The sequence below is a fragment of the Apis florea genome, unplaced genomic scaffold, assembly GCF_048593485.1.
Source record: "Apis florea isolate Af1SG1 unplaced genomic scaffold, ASM4859348v1 contig_3803_pilon, whole genome shotgun sequence".
NCBI classification, from domain to species: domain Eukaryota; kingdom Metazoa; phylum Arthropoda; class Insecta; order Hymenoptera; family Apidae; genus Apis; species Apis florea.
This window is the reverse complement of record NW_028256864.1, coordinates 611831-632394: the sequence shown is the minus strand read 5'-3', so window position 1 is coordinate 632394 and position 20564 is coordinate 611831. Positions and strand designations below refer to the sequence as shown.

Below are 20564 nucleotides of genomic sequence, written 5' to 3'. Positions count from 1 at the left end.
TCCCATTTGAAATAATATAAAACATTTTAAATGTATATTTCGAAAGATCATTGGTAAATAGTAAAAAAATATATATATTTATAATAGTATACACGTATAAAAATATTTTATAATATCAATTAATCAATAATTTTCCTGCTAATTGTGATTCGTTATTATCACTATTTGTTTCTTTGGAAAAATTATGGGATATAATATATTCTAAAATATTTTATCATTAAATTCATTAATATTACATATACACGATTACATATCACGAAAAGTGAGTTTGTTTTTGAATTTCGAGTTTTCGTTTAAAAAATTCAAAAGCTGAATTTTTCTTGATATATTGTCGTTTAAATTTTGAATTGTTTAAACATCGTATTCTATTTTGCCTCGATGTTCGAAGAATGAGAACATATATTTTATTAGCTTTCTGTTCGAAGAAAATAAACTTTAATCTTCATAAATTCCCTTCTTGTCGGCTATAGATTGAAAATACCTTTAAAGCAGTATCTCGATAAAAGAAATACCATGATAAATCAAAATTGATTTCAAGATTTATTTTTTTAAAAATAGTAATATGTATTGTACAGTTGTAGAAAAATATCGGGGGGAGGGGGAGGGGGAGGGGGAGGGGGAGGGGGAGGGGGGGGGGGGGAATTATTATCTTTAGAATATTTTTGTTCTACAATATTCTCTAATATATAAATTCTTATTATTAAAAATCTTTTCATTCTCAGTTCTAAAATTTCATTATATTTTATTATATCTAAACTACTATTTTGTCACATTTTTTAATTAAGAAGATTAAATTCGTATAAACCACGGTTGTTACTTTTCTATATTATTAATCCCTTAAGCGTTACACTTTCATCACTGAATATTCATTCCACAGTGATACGAATTTTTCTCTGTTGTTACATCCAAACATTATTACATTATACATTCCTATTTTGAAATAACTCTTGATACACATATGCAACATAACCGCTTAAGGAATTAAGAAAGATATATTTTGTACGTGTATATAAAATTTGAATAGATCATATTTTCAGTAACATCCGCTTTAGTATTCCCCACAAATTCTTGAAACTCTGGTGATTTTCAAATGCACCGAATAAGACAAATTGCTGAACGGATGCCGATTCTTTGTCTAGCACGCTCTCGTTTCCTTTTTACTCAAATTGAATAACTCGAATTCCTTCCTTAGTTTATAAAAACATTAAAAATTTGACGTTTAATTTCCATATCGCAAATCTTGATCTAAAAACACTCTTACAAACGTATCATTTACGTACGAACGAGGCGTTTCATCAACACACGTGTACCAAGTTTTCTCTTAACGCGGGAGAAGTTTAAACGCAATTTCGAAATTGCGATAAAACGAGATCGAAAGGTTGGAACGGAAATCCCGCGATACCGATTAAGTTTGTAAGCGAATCGTCCTCCATTTTTGCCACCTGTTTGACCAGAATGGCACCGGCAATATCAAAAAGTTTTCCTCGAAACTTCACCCCACCTATTTCACCAGATCATGCTCTCCAACTTTGTTAGGCAATAACAACGGTGGATATTAAAGAGGGAGGGAGAAGAGGAAGAGGCAATAAGTGGAATCGCGAAGGAATACGTACGAATTATATCAAGTTTTTTAATTAACGTCCCTGAGCAGGGCCGTGACGGTCCAAGACACGCAGCTTGCAAATTAACCGCAAAGTTCGATCGATTCGTTTTGGAAAAACTTTGGAAAATCATTTAATTAAACGAGTAAATTCGAGATAAGCTGCCGCGATAACCAAGTTTCAACCGGCGAAACGATAGATTCGAAGGAAGCACTGGATTGGAAAAGCGATTATCGAGCGACCAGCCTATTAATTACCGGGATCGGAGGGGAAATTTTCACTAGGGTCTAGCGGGAGGTCGAAAGGAGGAGAGGAGCAGCAGGTTCGCCGAGATGGATGAACGCCCCGACGAGACGATTCGACGACACGTGTGAACGTGGAAAATGCGTTCGGTTAACGAAAGATCGTTGTTCGAGGAGAAAAATATCAATCCTCCTGTTCGAGGATCGCACGTGTGGTGAACGTGGTGTGAAAAAAAAAGAAGAAGCTGTATGGGTGTTCGGTATATTTGAAAAGTCGAGGAAGGAAACACGTTGGGCCAAGTTATTAGCGAACGACGTCGTTTCCAAGTGCCGGTGTGGAGGAAGGAAGAGTGTGTTAATCAACAGCAGCATCGTCGGTGGGGTATAATGGCGGTTCGCTGAAAGGAGGAACGCACGAGGGGGAAGGTCACGACGTTCGTTCACGAGACGGCCTGGTATGACGTGACGAGAGGAAACCGCTTTGGTTGGTGCACTTCCATCGCGAGTATTCCAGAAAAGAAATCTACCATGAGAGCGTCTCGAGTAGCTGCGGCGCTGTTGATCCTCTGTTACGCCATCGGTGAGTCGAGTTTCTTAGTACTTATGCGCGATTACGCTTTTCTCCATCATTTCCGCAACGTGATAAATCCGTTTACTTCTCTCCACGTTCGTTCGAGTTTTCTTTTTCTTTTTTTTTTTTTTTTCGTATAATCATCGAACGGAGCAACAGACTCTCGATCTCTCGACGAAAGAATAACGGTAGTTCGAAGACACTGTATTGTATAGATATATTGATTGATAATTGATAATTCTTATAAATATCAAAGTGACCTAACTTCGACTTTTGAAAGTTTTTAAATAATCTTGTCACGTTTTCTTCTTGTTTTTAGATTGGTTTAATTTTTGGTCATAACGTTTTTGTTGAGGGGAATTACATTTAAAAAATTATCGATTTTGTTATCATTGAATATTACAATTTTCTTTTCACATCAATAGATATTTATAAGTAAACATAAGACAGGAAAATTATATACAGAAAAACTTTTATTCAATGAATATTTAAGAAATTATGTATTTTTTAATTTTTTCTGCACTCATATTTACATATTTTGGATAAATATTTTAAAAACGAAAATTATTAATAGTTTCGTAATATAGAAATTTATTCTCATCTTTGATGAATCTAATGAAATTTTTATTTTATTATCAGTCCCTATTTCGTAGCACTTTTTATAACGGATAAATTATATACATATGTTTCACGGAATAATACTTTCAGTAAATATTTTATTCATATTTTAATTTATAATCATATCTTAGAAAAAATTATCGCAATGATTTTGATTACAGATAAGTAAAAGTTATTCTTTTATATCAAAAAAAAAAAAAAAATACGCAATACAGTGATATAATAATAAAATACTAATTTAATTAATTATAAGTAATACGGTAATTTAATTTCTTCTTGAAGAATATTTCTTTTTAAAGAAATTTTTAAAAAGAATTTAATTCTTAAAAAAACGGCAACCGGATCGTTTATTCTATCTGTTTGTACAACCTTTGATAAAAAATAATAATATTACGACAACATACGATATTATAATCTAATTTTAATTATTGCATTTTAATATTTTAATTTTTCGCAGAAATTTTTTCCTTGCGTATTGGAACTAATAACGTGACATTAAAAAAAAAAAAAAAAGAAATTACCAAAGATTATAGTTTCAAATAGTTATGACATTAAGAAAATATATATCCTCGAATATCACTTGGTATGCTAAAGGTTAATCTCGAGTCATTGCCGGCATCATCGATTATATGTACCCGAGATCAATTGCCGTTTTACGCTCGACCCCAATCCCCGATTGTTTCATGTAAAAAGATTTCATTCCGATTTATATATCTGATTTCAAGCGCAGCTTAGTGGCCCGTTCCTTTTAAGGATTCGCTCGTTGAATCACGACTTCATTTTAAGACCGTTTACTTTCTCAACTTCGAGATAAGCTGAAGAGAATATCTATGACCTTGGCGAACGCGATCGCCCACCTGAAATTAGGTGAAAGCGAGTATTGAGATTTATCGAAATACAGTGCAGCGCGAGGCGTTTTGTTCAGCTGGAAATTTCTGAAACAGCGCGCTGTGTATATAATACGAAGAAAGGAATATAAGGTGGAAGAGGGGAAAAAAGTATAAAGAAGGAATTAAAATCGGGAAAAATGTCAGGAACAAACAGAAGAGGTAATAATATAGTTGAAGACTAAGAATTAATTATTTCCAGAGCGGCGGATTGCTTGGAAACGTTATATATATATATATATATATAGGATAATAAGAGGGAAGGAAAAAAATCGATTTAGTTAGCGTAATTTGTTAGCCGTAATTGCATATTCTGGTAACGGGGTCACAGAATCTCGGATATCTTTTTAAGAGGTCAGGAAAAATCGTTGCGTAATAATAAACGAATATAAACTTATATAAATATAATAGTTAACCAGAGTTTGTCGTAAATAAAATTGTATTTTATTTTTCGATCGAATCACTTCAAACACTCGCTCAACTGTCGCGGAGCGAAGGATCGAATAAACGAAATGCGTGCGCCACTCGAAAAGGTTAACGTTGCGGTTAGCCTTTACCTTAGCAACCCATTATCCAACAACGCCCCGTCGATAAGGTCGCGACGTTGCATTTAATCGCGAACGAGATTTCCTTTATCCCGGGGAAAATACGCGCGCGCCTTGTACAATTGGGATTACCATCACGCATTCTTGGTACCGTAATTATGTCAGTTACACAGAGAGCACGTTTATGTATGTTTAGCGAGGAGAGGGATTGCGACGTAAAAGTGTAATTCGTTTTAAAGCGAAACCGCCAACGTTCCCCCTTCCTGAAAATGGAATTGGAATAATCAATGAAATAAAATTCATAACGATAACTATTATCGATCCGTTCCGCCTACGTTTCCGAAGAAACGAATCTTTGTAGCGATACAGAGATCCTTTTTGCGACTGAAATTAATACAAAAACTGCTTTGACGTTAGAAGGAACGTTAATTCAGGAAAATATGGATTATTCGTCGAGAAAAATCTTTGGTTGTACCATCAAGTATAAAAATAATCCTTCCCAAAAAAATAAACTAAATTTCCTACCGAAAGTTTCTTTCGAGGTTAAACAATACTCGATCGATTTTGTCTCCGCTCGCGGATACCATATTATCCTGGTTTCCACCGGATCGATCGGAATAGCAGGTTAGATTGAGCTCTCGGTGAGCGATAATCGGCGGAGGGGGGGGAGGATATGCAGCCGCCTTTTACAAGCCTTCCGCTCCTTCGTAGAGTGTAAAAATATTTTTACGTTCGACGTCATGCATATTTTTAACGGCGCGTCAGTCACACGGTCGGCTTTCGGCTGCTTGACGGTTAAACGCGACCCGCTGGATTACCCACGTAAGGAGGAGTATTGGATTCCGCTGCGTTCGGCGCGGGTGATAATGCCGGGAACGAATCTCAGATTTCGCTTCGGCTCGCGTAACGTTTCACGGGGAGAGCGCGCCAAGTGGAAACGAAACCGGAATAATGCTCGGCTGGATCGAACACGGCCAAGCTTTTAATCCCGTTTCGAGTTAATCCTGTTTCTCCTTCTAAATACCCTGGAACACGGTATTCGGCGCGAGGAAAAATACCTGAGAGTAAGTTAAAAGCGAAGGAATTTGAAAATGAAATGAAGAATTAAAATTTCTTGAACCTTCGTTTCGTACGTTCGAACCGCGCGATGTAATTTTTCTGTCGGTAAAACATCTTCTCGGGCGAAGTAAAAGAGAAGTTTATTTTTAAGGTTGTCGACGAGGTAGTTTTTGGATACTCGTTTACACATTGTTCGTTCATCACGAAGTAAGATTGCGTTTTATCGAGAAACTTTTCGCGGTAATTGATCATTGTACAGCACTATAGGCAATAGATGGAAATTTAAAATTGATTTTGACCCACCAAATTATTTAAAAGGTTTTCCATAATGATGTAAATATGTTTTATAAATATATTTTTATAACACGAAGCCTCGTTTCGTTTAAACTTTTTAAGTTAAGATTTGCAGAGAAATTATAAATTATTAAAAATAATTATCTTAGAATTGATAGCGTTACAAAACGTTATCGTCGAAAAAATAAACCAGGTGTCTAGTAATCGATACGAATATCCTACACGTCGTACCGTCACTCTACTCTTTGCATGACATTGTTGTCGAGTTAATTGGCTTGTTTTTGCGTATTTTTAAATGTATTTGATTTTTACGATGAATGATAAAAAAAAAAAAAAAAAAGAACAAAGAATATATGCAAAATTTTGTTTTCTTTTAGAAAAAAAAAGAAACCATCGTTGAAATTTTTTTAACGTATCGAAAAATTGTTAAACAAATAAATAATTTTAAAAGCTCGCAATACCAATTGTATTGGCGATGTTATCGAACATCTCAACGAAAATCCTTGAACGTATTGAAAGTATAAGAAAAAAAAAAAAAAAAAAAATCCTCAAAAGCAAACCAATTAACTCGCTGTAATGTTACATGGACCGATTTACAATACAACTTGTCAACTTGTTATACGTAGCATGACACGTAATTACCGTTCTATTCGGAATGGAAGCACAACTCTTGATACAAAAATCACTCTTATTCTCAACGTTCGTCTTTACTTTATTATAAAACTCGGGATAATTTTGCACGGGTTTACAAAAAAGAATAGAGGGAAAAGAATAGATAACATGTTTTACTTTTAAAGAAAAATCAACAAAACGAATATTTTTCAATAATACCGTACGTTTCTTGGCATCGTTTTGAAATTATTCATTTGTTTGTGTTAAATACTTCTTGCCTGTGTAAAATGCGTAATAGGAAAGAACGGAGAGTGCAGTTTTTAACGTTAAATGAGAACTATCGTTACGCAATACTCGAGTAAAACGTTCGTATAGATAAGTCACAATTTCATATCTTTTTTTTTAAAACAAAAAAAGAAATATTACGAAATTTTAAATGAAAACAATGAATATAATAATAAAACGAGAAACAAAAGATTCTTTTTCGATTGTAATTACAAGAAAGATAGTAAATTGTGCGAAACTGTATGCAAAACGGTTTATTTACAACACTTTGTATATAAAGTTTTATGTGAAAATAGTGCATTGGATTTTTGATAAAAATTCGAAAAATAAATATCGTGTCACGTAATTTACGACGATACACGTAAGCAATGTAATCTTGAGGTGGTTCGTAATGTATGTTGTTGCATATAAGAGATCACGTTGTAAAGGCAAGAAAATATTGACAAAAGGTTTAGACAATAATGAAATTTGAAGTGGTTACATTTCGTAGTTTTCAAAGATATCACGATATTAATTATAATCGCATAAAAGATTTACATATAGAATTTCGTTCTGCGAATTATTCAAAATTAACACATATTTTTCTAAGGAAACCTAATAATTGCTATCGCAGTTTGTGAAGATCGAACAAACGTTTGATCTTTGCACCGATACATCGCCAATTTCAAGCGATTCAGAATAACAGTGATGTAACTGTTATTGTTGATTTTTCGAGAAAGGCGTGTTTTTCCAAGATGTTTCTCTTGAATCAATTAAATACGAATATAATATAATATTATTCGTATTTACTTTATACGAAAAATACAATTATTTCACTTTTCACGAACGAAAAATGAATATAATATACGATATTGTATTATTCTGAACGACACTTCAGTTATATCGCTAAAACCTTTTACCTCTTTATAGAAACACGTTACTTAATTTCTCCTTACACCACAATGACGATCAAGAATCAATTAACTACGAACTAACCAGAGAAGTGTTTTTTTATTTACAATCGAAAGATCGATAATTTACTTTTACTTTTACTTTTCCATTCGACACAGGAAATATTATAAATCGAGAGAATTTCCGTTTTTGATCGCCTCGATGACTACAACTCGAGAGATACCTACCCATAACTCAAAAATGTATATCGGCGAAAGTTTGGCAAGTTTGAGTCGCGTGAATCACTTTACGAGGGAAATAAAAGAATCGGATGGTCAGCCTTGCTAGAAAGAAACGAGAAGAAGTTCATGGAAGTTTGTTGTTTGTTGGCGAAATCGCGTAGCTAAGGAGAAAAGTTGGAGCGAGAACGATTTTGCGAACCGGCCTCTGTACGCACCCTTCTCAACTTTTCATCCTGCAGCCTGCTAATGATCCTCGAAAATTTAACCGAAACTCGAAGGAAAATGCGACTTTCTCCCGTTATTCGAACTGTTATTCGCGCGCTTCCAACAGAATTTAAAGAGTCGTCAAGAGGATAGGTCACGAGAAATAACGGGAGTTGAGACGCGCATAGAGCAGGCGGTTTGATTTCCAGTTTTGCCGAGAATACGGGGAAACGAAGCGGACGCGTGGAGCTCGAGCTCGACTCCTCGTCAGCCACGATAAGTTAATTAGCGGATCGACGTAAATCGGATTAATACGTCTTGCAGTTGTACAATGCCAACAAATCTTGGTTAAACTCGGTATCTTAATGGCTTTAAGATGTCAGAACTGGTAGGTCGGTTTGAGGTTTCCTTCCTCGGCAATGTTGCCGTATTACGTTTGATACGTCATAAAGGCTTTGCGCACAGTTCGCATAGCGGGACGATCTTTCGCCATGCGAAGTTTCTCCCTTCGGATTCCCCCTCCGTTCCCCTCGAGGATCCCCGAAATCGGGGCGCGTAGGTATCGATCGTATTCGCCGAAAATAGCGAATTAAACGCGCGAGATTTTAATATTTGCAAAAATATATATATATATAATAATAAACGTATAATAATACATGATATGCACTAATATAATAATGAAATGTAGGATGGCGATTGTATTATATTTTAAGGGACTGTTATTTGATTGGCAATCTTCTTCAAAAAATAATATTTCAACCATTTTATATTTAAGAAAGTCAAGTAAGAAGAATCTTCTAGAATGTTATATTATATTATATGTAATTATATTATACATATATTCATTAATGTAAATACACAGCGATTATACGAATGCAAAGAGTTTAAGCGGAATTTTAAAAGAAGTTTAATGGAATAAGCACTGAAATACAAATACAAAATATACTTTGGAATCAAAAAGCATTTTTATACAATTTTAAATCTAAAATTATATGGTAACATAGGAGGGTGTTATTACCATCGATAATATAGAACTGAGTTGAAGTTGCCTAAGAATTAGAGGCTTATATTCACCAAAATACTTAGAATTGAGTTTGGAAACGAGCGAAGTAAGGGAGCGAAGAATTAGAGGCACTGAAAACAACTAATTCAGAATTACTACTACTTCCCATTTATCGCTCTGTTTACGTTCTTACGGCGAGGAACTCGGCGACGAACGTGTTAAATATAAATACAAAGGGTCTTAACTCGGCTCGATCTTTATCAACCTTACGATTACGTGGTAATCGCCATGTGGGCAGAATCGATAATTAACTCTTTGCACTCCGGCCCTCTTTAGCTCGGGCGAACCAATAACTCCAGACGCACGCATTCGATGAATTTCTTAGCTAACTTAAAATGATTTCACACACAAATATAAAACTTTTATATTTTAATATTTTATCTATCTTTACATATAAAGAAAGATAATTTATTGAATATTAAATTGTTGGATATTAAAAATCTATATTGTTTCGTGTGATATTTTAGTAATAAAGCATCCTCGGTTTGTCAGAGCAAATATCACGATAAAATATCGTTACAAACTTTACAATCCCAATAACGTGCTCTCATTTGTCTATTATTCTTATTTTTTATCTTCTTATACCACATTTCTATTTTTATCACTATTTTCCTTCTCATTATTATCATTTCTTAATGAATAGAAACAATTTCATTATTTAATAACAAAAAATTCATCTTGAACAGTCTATTATTCTTATCTTTCTCCTTCTCTTACAGCATCTCAATTTTCATTACTATTTTCTTTTTCTCTATCAATTTCTAAGCGAATAGAAATCACTTCGTTATTTAATAACGAAAAATATCAAACTCATCTCCATCTTGAATTAATTTCATTACAGTTCCACGCTTACAAAACTCAGAAACTTTGAAAATAATATTTCGATATGTCAAACTCGGACTAACGCCGAAAATAGTTCAGATAAAAATCTAACTATTTAATAGTATATTATTCTACACTTTATAGATTATACTTAAAGAGCGTAGGAATCTACTCATGAAGCGATATTTTAAAAAAAATCAAACATAAATAAATATTGTCGTTCGAATTGTTGCATCAATCCAAGTGGTGCCGGAGAGTCATCGTTGGAGCGCAAAGGGTTGAGGGAAATTCGGTTAAAAATCGAACCGAGAGTCGTTTATCGTGTTTCGGCCATGTATCTTTCGCGAAAGCCAGAATTCCTTCCAGTTCTGTTCCTCCTCGAAATCCAACCAATTGTTCGTTTTCCATCGTTTCGACTCCATCCCTCCTCGTTGAGCGCCAATCTGTTTTCCACGTCGAACGGAACCATCTTTCCCATCACGCGGTCGCATTTAATGCGCGTTTAAACATCCGTCAGCAGGCACGATCATTAAATCTGACCTGATTGTTGGCGGGCTGCTGCCGTTGCAGCTTGCGAGCAGCGCTTGGCGTCGTTATTCCAATGCTAGGATCCGGACACGGATCCCTCATCGTCGGTTAAATCGAGCGAAAATCGCGTAAATACGCGCCGCCAACCATATTCGTAACAACGTGGATAATCGGTCCTTTTTAACCCTTTGATGTCTCAACGATGACTCTCTCGAGACAGCACTCGGCTCGATAACGGTTCAGAGATGGCTCTCCGGCAATTCGAACGGCGACAATATTTATTTATGTTCGATTTCTTTTGAAATATCGCTTCAAGGAATGGATTCCTAAGCTCTTTACGTATAATCTTATCTAAAGTGTAGAATAATATACCATCGAATGGTTAGATTTTTTTATTTCAAATTAAACTATAGCGATCAAACTATAATTTCGAAGGTCGGGGTCCGAGTTTCACAGTCGTGGAAATATTATTTTCAATGTTTTCGAGTTTTGTAAGCACGTGCAATGAAATTAGTTCAAGCGAAGATGAGTTCGATTTTAAATAACGATTTTTTTTATTCATTAAGAAATTAGATGTAATATAAGAAGATGAAAAATAATGAGAATAATAGACGGCGAATGTGAGAGCGCGATTATTGGTTCGCTCTCAATAAAATAAGAAAGGTTGAAAGACATCAAACGACATCATTTTGTCGTGATACTTGCCCTGACAAACCAAGGGGATGCATCTTGGTAATTACTTTATTATTAAAATATCACACAAAACAACAATATTTAATATTCAACAAATATTCCTTCTTCATATGTAAAATATAAAAGTTTTATACCTTAATTTGCGTTAACGTGAAATCATTTCAAGTTAGCTAAGAAATCGTCTGGACTTTATTGGTTCGGTCGAGCGAAGAAAATCTTAACTCTTTCCCGCCACGATGCTTAATCCTTTGCACTCGTATTTAAAAAGTATTTACCAATCGAGTCCCCAGAATATAATTATACCAACATAAATGTATGTATGATAATAAAATGGATGAGATGCAAAGGGTTATTTTCGTAACGTTTTACTCCCTTTGTTCTCTTGAAAGGACAGAGAGAGAGAGAGAGGACGTAGGTCTCGGATTTTGTACAATCGAGGATGAATCTCGCTATCTTTCACGGTGTATTTGAAACGCGGAGGAGAGAGAGACGAAGGTCCTCGCGTGCATAGATAGACTCGGGGAATCGGGACACTGGTTTTATTGCGAACAGTCGCGGAAGATAAAAGACCGGAGGAAGAAAATGCGAAAAGTTTCGGGATACGCTGACGCTCCGAGAGACTGGCCGCCTTTATAACTGCCGCGAAGAGGTTGGTGGATGTGTATCTACTCGAAACGGCGATACTTTCGAAGCTAGTTTCGCGATTTATGGTGTCAGCCTTTTTAAATAACTCGCGATGGAGTTACTTTGATTTATATGATGGCGTCTTAATTTTCGTGGAAATTGTTGAATTTTGCCGAAATCTGATTACTCGGTTTGGATCACAATTTTGAAACAGATGGATCTTTTTTTTTTTTTTTTTTTTTTTCTTGAGATATTTGTAATTGATTGAGAAATCGTAATGGTTTGGTGCTTATATATGAAGGAAATTATGTGAGTTGTGTATTCTTTGAAACTGATTTATGTGCAGTTTGGAGATTTTGTTTAAATTTTCAATTGACAAACTAATGATTAAGTTAATGGTAAATAATTGGAGTGGTTATGCTTGATTGATTCATCTATTGAAAATTTGAAAAGATTTTTTTTAAGTATTGTACGTCGTTTTCAAAGAGTGTAATTTACACTAATTGGCTTCTTGTATATTATAATTCTTTATATATCGAATGAAATTATGCTTTTCACAGTTTCTTTCGTATAAATAGTTTTTTTTTTATATAATCTTCTTTCATTTAATCTTTTAGAATTAGAACATAATTTTTTTTATTCATTTTCACAGTATTTGGAAAATTTGCTAGAATATTTACTTAAAAAATTGTCCTTGATCTGAATAATGATATTATTTCATGATAGCAATGATTTTGTATCTACAATTGTCAAAACTTTTGATTATGTTAAAAATTGAAGGATTTTTATTCAGTTCAAAAATCAGATAAACTTTTTTAATTAAATTGGCTCCATTTCTATATTTCTCTATATCTGTCCCAAAAATCAAAAGTCACAAATCAATCTTAAAATAAGATAAAACACTTGCGCGTTATCCAAGAGCGATTGCAAGTGCAACAGAACTAAATTAAAATCAATAATTTCACACGATCCACCTCTTTCGAATCTCTTCTCAATATCCAATGAATCTGGTTAAATTTCACTTCGATCGATTTCGTTTCGTTTTATTCCTCAAAAAAGAAAAAAGAAAAAAAAACGCATTGATATCTTGGCGTTATTGACTGGCTGTCCATTTTCGACAAGTCGAGAGTTCTCGAGTAGCGTCCATTTAAAATGCATCGAGAGAGAGAGAGAGAGAGAGAGAGAGAGAGAGAGAGAGAGAGAGAGAGAGAGAGAGAGAGATTTCGCAACGACGCTGGTTGTTACGTTCGAATGAAATTTTTCATCGACCCTGGAATTATTCCTGCCCTCGAATCGATCGAAACGAAAGTGAAATACGCACCGTTGTACACACATTAATACGTTTAAAGTTATTTTTCAATCGGTCGCTTTCTCGAAAAACCGAGCCGTTTATTCTCGAGATTTATACTGCGCTGCGATCGAATACGAGCGAGGTGGATGGTCGATTATCGACGCAGAAAGTCGGTTCTTGTATTTCGCTTATAACGCGATTTCGTCTCATCCGAAAGATTCGAAGAAATGGAAACGAAAAGGTCTCTCGACGCGTGGGGCGCGCACATTTTTCACCCGGTTTTTTTGAAACGTTTAATCGCGCCGAGGCGTTTATTAAATTTTTAATCGATGTCGGGAGGGAGCCGAGTTATGCAATAGCGCATAACCATTTTGCATGAAAGGAAGGTTTAACGCGAGCGAGAACACTCGCGTCCGACTATATCCCCCCCCCCCTCCTCGTTTCATTTTTTCCTCTCCTTTTTAAACGAAACCGTTACCGTGCACGTCTCTTTTTTTTTTTTTTTTTTTTTTTTGCGCCAATTCCTCCAACACCGTTTTAATCCGCCGCCACCGCGCGTAATTAACCAATCGATAACGAGAAATGAAATATTCGAGCGTGTCTCCTTGTTACTCGATGGAAAGAAAGAGAGAAAGAAGAAGGGAAAAACAATATTCGTTACACTGGGATCGTGATGATTTATAAAACTAATAATGGAGAGAAATAATGTGGAACAACAAGGGGATCCTTGAACAAACCACACCTGCCTTGACACCTGATTCTCTCCGGTGTGTATAGACACCATTCTGTCAGCCGCGACTATTCATCATCCTTAACATAACACGCTCGCACGCGAATCGATCACGTTTTACGAAGGAGCGACGTTTCAAGCGTCGATGTATGCAGTGCTGTTGGAAATCGAAGGTTGAATACGATGAAAGATAGGAGGGGGAGGGAGTGGAGTCCGGTCGAGAGAAGTCAAGATCGGTCGAGCTTGAAACTAACTTTCTCGGGACGCGATCGAACGAAAGAGAGTTTTTTTAGCCGCGGTCAATTTCGATTCTCTCCTTTCTTCCTCTTCTTTTTTTCCCTTCAGATATCGTTGATATTGGCGGGAGAAAAGTTTTCCCCTATCCGCGTGGATAGATCGAATCGTGAAAGGGGGAACGATAGGAAGAGCAGAGGAAAGAAGGGGCGACGAAAGGCTGTCCTAAAGGGGGTGGTCCCTCTTGTCTTTTCTTTCCAAAGACTTCTTTCTTTCTCTCTCTCTCTCTCTCTCAGACGCTATCGTTCGTCCTCTTTCGGTTGCATCGGCCAAGGCTCGATAAGTAAGCTGATTTGCAGAGGATTTGTAACCGTGTGGCGAGAAAGGAAAAAAGCGATCGCTCGTTGATGAGCGGTGGAGATTGGAACAAAGGCGAGAAAGAAATATTCCGGAAAAGCGGTGAAAGCTAATCGTGAGCTATCGCCACGATCCATCGCGGTCACGAGTTCCACGCGGTACGGGAGGCGGAGGAGGAGGAGGAGGGGAGAAGAAAAAGAGGAAGGAATAAAAGCGGGATCGCGAATGGACTTAACGAGAGGGAAGGACGATAGGCGGGGTCCGGCTGGCATCCTTCTTGTCACGCCAACCGCTTTACCACGCGTCTCCTTTTGGCCCAAGAAGAGGAGGGATACGCTGGAAATGGAGATATCATCTCTCGACGAACGATAGTGCCTAGTCGGTAAATTCAACGTGCAACAAACTGCCTCGTTCGATTGGAAAGTTGCGATAAAACGGATCTCGATCCCATTTCTTCGCTTCCTTCGCGTCGTTATATATCGAAATATCGCGATAATTACGAGAATCTCGCGAAACGAACGTTGTCGGCTGTGTTGAGTTTGGTTTATACAGGTCGAACGAGGAACTGTGTATTATAAATTGGGAAAATTGTAATGAAAATTACTATGAATTGAATGTTTTTCTACGTGGATAAATGTATGTAATTGTTATTTTAATTACTTGAATCAATTTAAGAGTATCTAAATTATTTATCCAAACAAGTGGTAACAAAATTTTTAAATGGATATAACATGGAATAAGTAAAAAATTAATTCTTTTAACGATTCTAATTAAGAATTTAGAAAGTTATTTCGTTATTTTCGAAAAATTATTTTTAAATTTTAAATCGTTACAATATTTCCTTTTGATTGAACGAAAAATCATAGTAAACGAGATTTAGCTAGACTCCTGTTATGCGAATAGCTTGTATTACGCGAACGTGCTTGTCCCTCGACAATATAAATAGAGTTTCACTGTGTTAAGAAGGAACAAGTTTAAATAGGGTGTTAACAAAGTTAACCATTATATCATTATAATTCTAATTAATATTATTTACACAACTTTGTTACTCTTACGTTACCGGACACATTGTTAATTTAAAAGTGATAATTCTACGCATTTCAATAATCGAATAAAAAGCGATACATACTCCTTTGTCTCCTTTCGAAGAAGATCGTCGATCTTGTTGGATTTCTTTTTCAAACGAAGCGTGGATTGTTGAATTTCGTGCTTTTCTCTTTCGAGATTTCGCGGTTACGGTTGCCACGCGCGTTCAATCGAGCAACATAAATTTCAAAGTCGGGACAGAGTGACGCGTAACCGCGTTAATAACGCGGTGAAAATGTAGTTTTCGTCCATCAACGTTTGACGCGTTGCGCCCGATTCGCGCATACGTTAATTCGATAAAGCGCGATGTAACGCAATCGTTGCTCGGTAATTGCGGTCAAATCGAGCCAAACGCTCGTTACACCTCGCCACAAGGGGGGTGTGCGCCGCTTTATCGAGATGAAAACACCGAGTTAAAAATTTCATATCGATCGCTCTCGATAAATCAAGTTGAGGTGGTAATTGGGTAAACGGGCGGTTTACGAAAAGCACGAATTTTATTATGCTTCCTCCCCAATTGGCTGGCCAATTTAAAACTCGAGTTTGGATAATCTCGAGTCACGTTCTCGCGCTAATTATATCGAAGAAACCGTAGGAGCGGCGACAACGCGATATCTGTTAACGAGAATCGATGGAATGCGTCGCGCAAGCAAGTTGGATTCTCGTGTTACTCCTTGCCAGAGAAGACCCACCGCGTGGTATAATCGCCGTTCGAGGTTTATCATCGAGCGACGAACAAAGGAAAAACAAAACAGGATACAATTTCGATTATATTCCACGCCCGTAATTCTCAACGTGGCGTTGTATTCATGACCAATTTTTATTTTTTGACGATTTTTTAATCGATGGTTGAGATGGAATTAAATAATGGATAAATTAAAATTGCGTTTATTTAAAAAATGATAAAAAATGTGTTACAACAAAAAAGCGACATTATGGATAAATAATATTGCATTGGTTTAATGTAAATTGGATAGTTTTGACGATATCCTGTTTATTAATATTGTTTAAGGACAATGCCTTAAATATAATCGTATTTCTTGCAAAGATTCATGGCTCTAACCTCGATACCGAGCAAAACTGAGAAATTCTCTCTAAACGTGAAGAAATTCATGCTTTGCATTGTGTATATTGCGTGCATAAATAAATTGGATACGAATAAAATTGAAAAATATTTCATCTTGTTGTTTAAGGAACTATGAATATACGTCTCCTTTGATTGAAAAAAAAAATAAATCAGAATCTTCCCTAAATTCCCTTCTTCTAATCAATGATCAAAAATAAAATAACTTGAAAGATATATCTCGAGGAAAAAATCTTACAAGTTCAACTTTTATCGAGAAATGGAATTATACAATCGAATTGAGAAAAATATTAATATAATAGGAATCCATATCCTATTTATTTAAACCTAAAGTAATAATAATTTTTACGCTCCTCGTTCGGATTCAACGCACGAAAATGTCAAAAATTTTCTCCATTTTTAAACGAAGAAAAAATTCATCCGTTTGTTTTTTTCTATTTCTCACAATTAAACTTATAATTAAAAATTTATAATAGAAAATCTTAACCACGCTTGATCTTCCTCCATAGTTAAGATATTTAAAGTATAAATAAATTGCACGAATATCGAGAAATACTGAAATACTATCGTTTTTCTCTTTTGTATAGAATGTATGTCGATGGTGGCGCGAAGCCGTATCAAAATGATATAAATCTCAATTGAATAATTATTAACGGATAGATTTCGCGTTCGATATTCAGCTCCTCGTGGGCTTGATCGTCCGTTATCAGGATCAATTACAAAGTTGGCCCGTAATGTAACGAGCGCAGGAACGTTGACTGACGGTGGTGGGCATAGTGACAGTGTCCCGCGACCCGAGAAATAATCGCGTCGTAACGGCACCGGCTCGCCTGTCACCGCGCATCGACAAAAGTATATCGCGAATACGATTTATCGGACACGAACGAGATAAGGTTAGTGAGAAGTCTGCATTGTCCGAGGCGAGGCGTCACAGGCGACTATTGATTTTCGGTTGATTCAACGGGACGGATTATCGCCTGGCCTGGATAGAGGATATACTCCCTATAGGAGTATATCGAGATATCGCCACCACATTTTTTCAACTTCACATACCTTTTTCTTTCTCATAATTTTTTTTTTTTTTCCGTGTCTTTGCTGATTTTTGGAAATTTTTTTTTTTAGTGATTCGACAACGGTTCGATTAAAAATAAATAAGTGGGTCGAATCTTTGTTGCTACATTCGCTTCGAATGTGCTTTATTTTCTTTTCTTTCTCTCGATTTACTTTTGCCATTTACGAAGCAAGATGAAAGATATAATTTTAGAGAGAAATTCCAAAGAAACATTCCACATCCTGCGAGGATTATTTTCACGACGTAGTTTTATCTTCGAACATCTTCTTGAAAAATTGAAATCGGTTTTCTAATTAAAAAAAAATATCTCACTTTACAAAAATTAAGGTGTATTTTTACGTGAATTTAAGCTCGATCGCTTAGACTCTCCTAACTATTTTATCTCCTCGATCAGAGATTCGATTTCTTCTTCGCGCTCTTTCTTCTTCGAATCGAAGTTGGACGAGTCTCTATGGCTTAGCGACACTTTTCTTCTTCGAGAGACATCGGTGATTGCTAAAACTCGCAGGTCTCTGCTCGACCAGAAGCGCGGAGTACGCATACGTTACCGGCGCTTACTTAAGCACCACCGCCGACATTGACTTTCATGAGCCGAAAGTACTCTCTTTCCGAGCGTAAACTTTTTCGTCTTAACTTTCTTACGCAACTTTCCTCTTCGCTACGTGCCACACGATCGAAACCGCATCTCGTTCTCTTCCACGCGATTACTACTCGCCCAAGCCACACTCGTGCCTTTCCACGCTACCACGTGACACGGCGGAGAACGTTCGACGCACGTTCGATGCGTCACAACGCGATATACAGTATTCGAACGCTTACGTTTAGAATCTTTGATGAACGAAATATATATGTTAATGGAACTTGTTTGAGACAATGAGAGGGAAATCTTCAAAAATGATTCACCAATTTTTGCAGTAGTTACAGTACATTTATTACTTATCAAAGTATTTGAACGATTCATATATACAGTATTGTTTGATCATTTTTGATAGTAATAATTTGTCTCTTTCATATTATGTACCAGTGATTTTGTAGAATTATAATCGATAGAATTCCATATTTTTATAATTTTTTCTTTAAGCATCTGCTTCGAAGTTTATTTAATTTTTTGCCTATTTCAGTCCATAAATTTGTCTAGAAGTATTTAATATATGGGATATATCATATAGAGAATCCATTCTTTCACGATTTGCGCTTTACTTTTAGGAGCATTGCCCTGTTAAAAGTCTTCTAATAATCTCAATTATCTTTGAGATAATTGTTCTTTAAAGTATCTAACTATTTGTATTTATCGAGTATTCCATCAATAAATACTAAATTTCCTGTACCATTAAGTGCCCCACACCATTATGTTTTATTGTTGAGCATACATTTTCGATATCCAATTCTGTATTTCTGTATTCTTCTCCATACATAATTTCGTCCATCCGAGTTAAAAATATTAAATTTAGATTCATTAGAAAATATAATTTTTGCAAAAGTCAATCTTTTCTTTTGGTACTCTACCATGAAAATTATTATTTCGTAAGATTTGTCGACATAACTTTTTCTTCTCTTTCAATTAATATTCTTGATCGAGCTTTATTTATAACTGTTCCTTCATTTTTTGATTTTTTTTTGCGATGTAACGTATTGTAGATTTACTTCTGTTTACGATTTTTGCTATCTCATTATATGATTTTCCATCCTTGTGCAACCGAAAGATAGTTTTTCGTTATAACACTGTTATATTCTGTTATATTCCTTTTGAATATTTTATTTTACTGTTATTTTACTGGAACGATAGCTTGACATCAACTGAACGTGAAAATTACTCTCACTTAATATGATATGTTTACATTTCTGGCTAAAGTGTTTAAAAACTATCAAGAACGTATCAGCGTTCGAATACTTTTGTAACCCACCAACGATGCGTGTTTGTAATAAATTATATCTATTACACAAATCTTGAAATTTCTCATTAAACAAGTTCCATTCCAACATATATATTTCGTTCATCAAAGACTGTAAATGTAAGCGTTCGAATACTGTTCCTTACCCAGTGTATATATATATTATTCCTTATTCCTTCTGTCCTTTCGTGTAACTATCGATCGCGAGTGTAACTTTGTTCTCGATTCGCGTGGGTCACCTTTCAAGTCGGGCGCGTCGAGTTTAGCGCAAAAAAACGAGTTTGGCAAAGTTCCCTGTATGCGGTATGGTCCCATTCGCGGCACGGGACGAAACACGGTTCGTTTTCGGACTTATCGTCGGATTCATCGTGTTACATTTATGTGCACGGCCGTTCGCATTGAAATTCCCAGCTTTGGGAACGGCGCACGGTATCGGTATTTTCCGAAATTGCCGCTCGTAATTCCATCGTTGGAGAGTTTCGTTCTCGGAGGGAGAAAATGATCGTTTTCGCTCGGCATTCGAGCCGGGTATTTCACGAACGCGTTAATCTCGACGTTTATCAGCGGAAATGGTCGTCTTAAATTCGGATCCGATTTCTTCGGGGAACGTTTGCGGCGGAAAAAGAGAATCTTTCGGTTTTTTTTTCGTTCAGAAAAAAAAAAAGGAAGGAGGAAGGCAACAGGCAAGATCCATCGTAGAATTTTCGATCGTTTTTCTTCTTTCTTAACCATTCGCCCGGTTGCTACGTACCGTTCCTCCAATTGACCTCGTTTCCGACAATTTTCTTTCAATCGCTGTTTTACCCGTCACATAGCATTGTGCGTTACGTTATGCAATTGCAAAGACGTTCCAATTCGAGAATCGAACGATTTTTCTAACGAGAAATACGGTCTCTAGAACCGTTGCGTTCACTGGGAGAATTTTTGGCAACCTGCCCATCTTCGATTCATCCTTATCTCCTCGTTACTTTCCTCCTATATTTACACACCTCTATGTTTTCTTTTAAAAGACAAACGTTACTCCTTCCCCGCCTTCTTTTTTTACATCGAAAGATCAC

General features: G+C 36.0%; 1 protein-coding gene and 1 long non-coding RNA gene across 11 annotated transcripts in view; both read left to right on the top strand.

The window, feature by feature from the left end:
- The window catches only part of cmpy (crimpy), a 260138-nt gene that overhangs the window by 111412 nt on the left and 128162 nt on the right, over positions 1-20564 (top strand). The window lies entirely within an intron of this gene.
- Positions 1-20564, top strand: part of LOC116415179 (uncharacterized) — a 66260-nt gene that overhangs the window by 16734 nt on the left and 28962 nt on the right. Inside the window, exon 2 of the long non-coding RNA XR_015295020.1 lies at positions 1537-2423. This is a non-coding gene — a long non-coding RNA (uncharacterized LOC116415179). The remainder of the gene's footprint in view (positions 1-1536; positions 2424-20564) is intronic.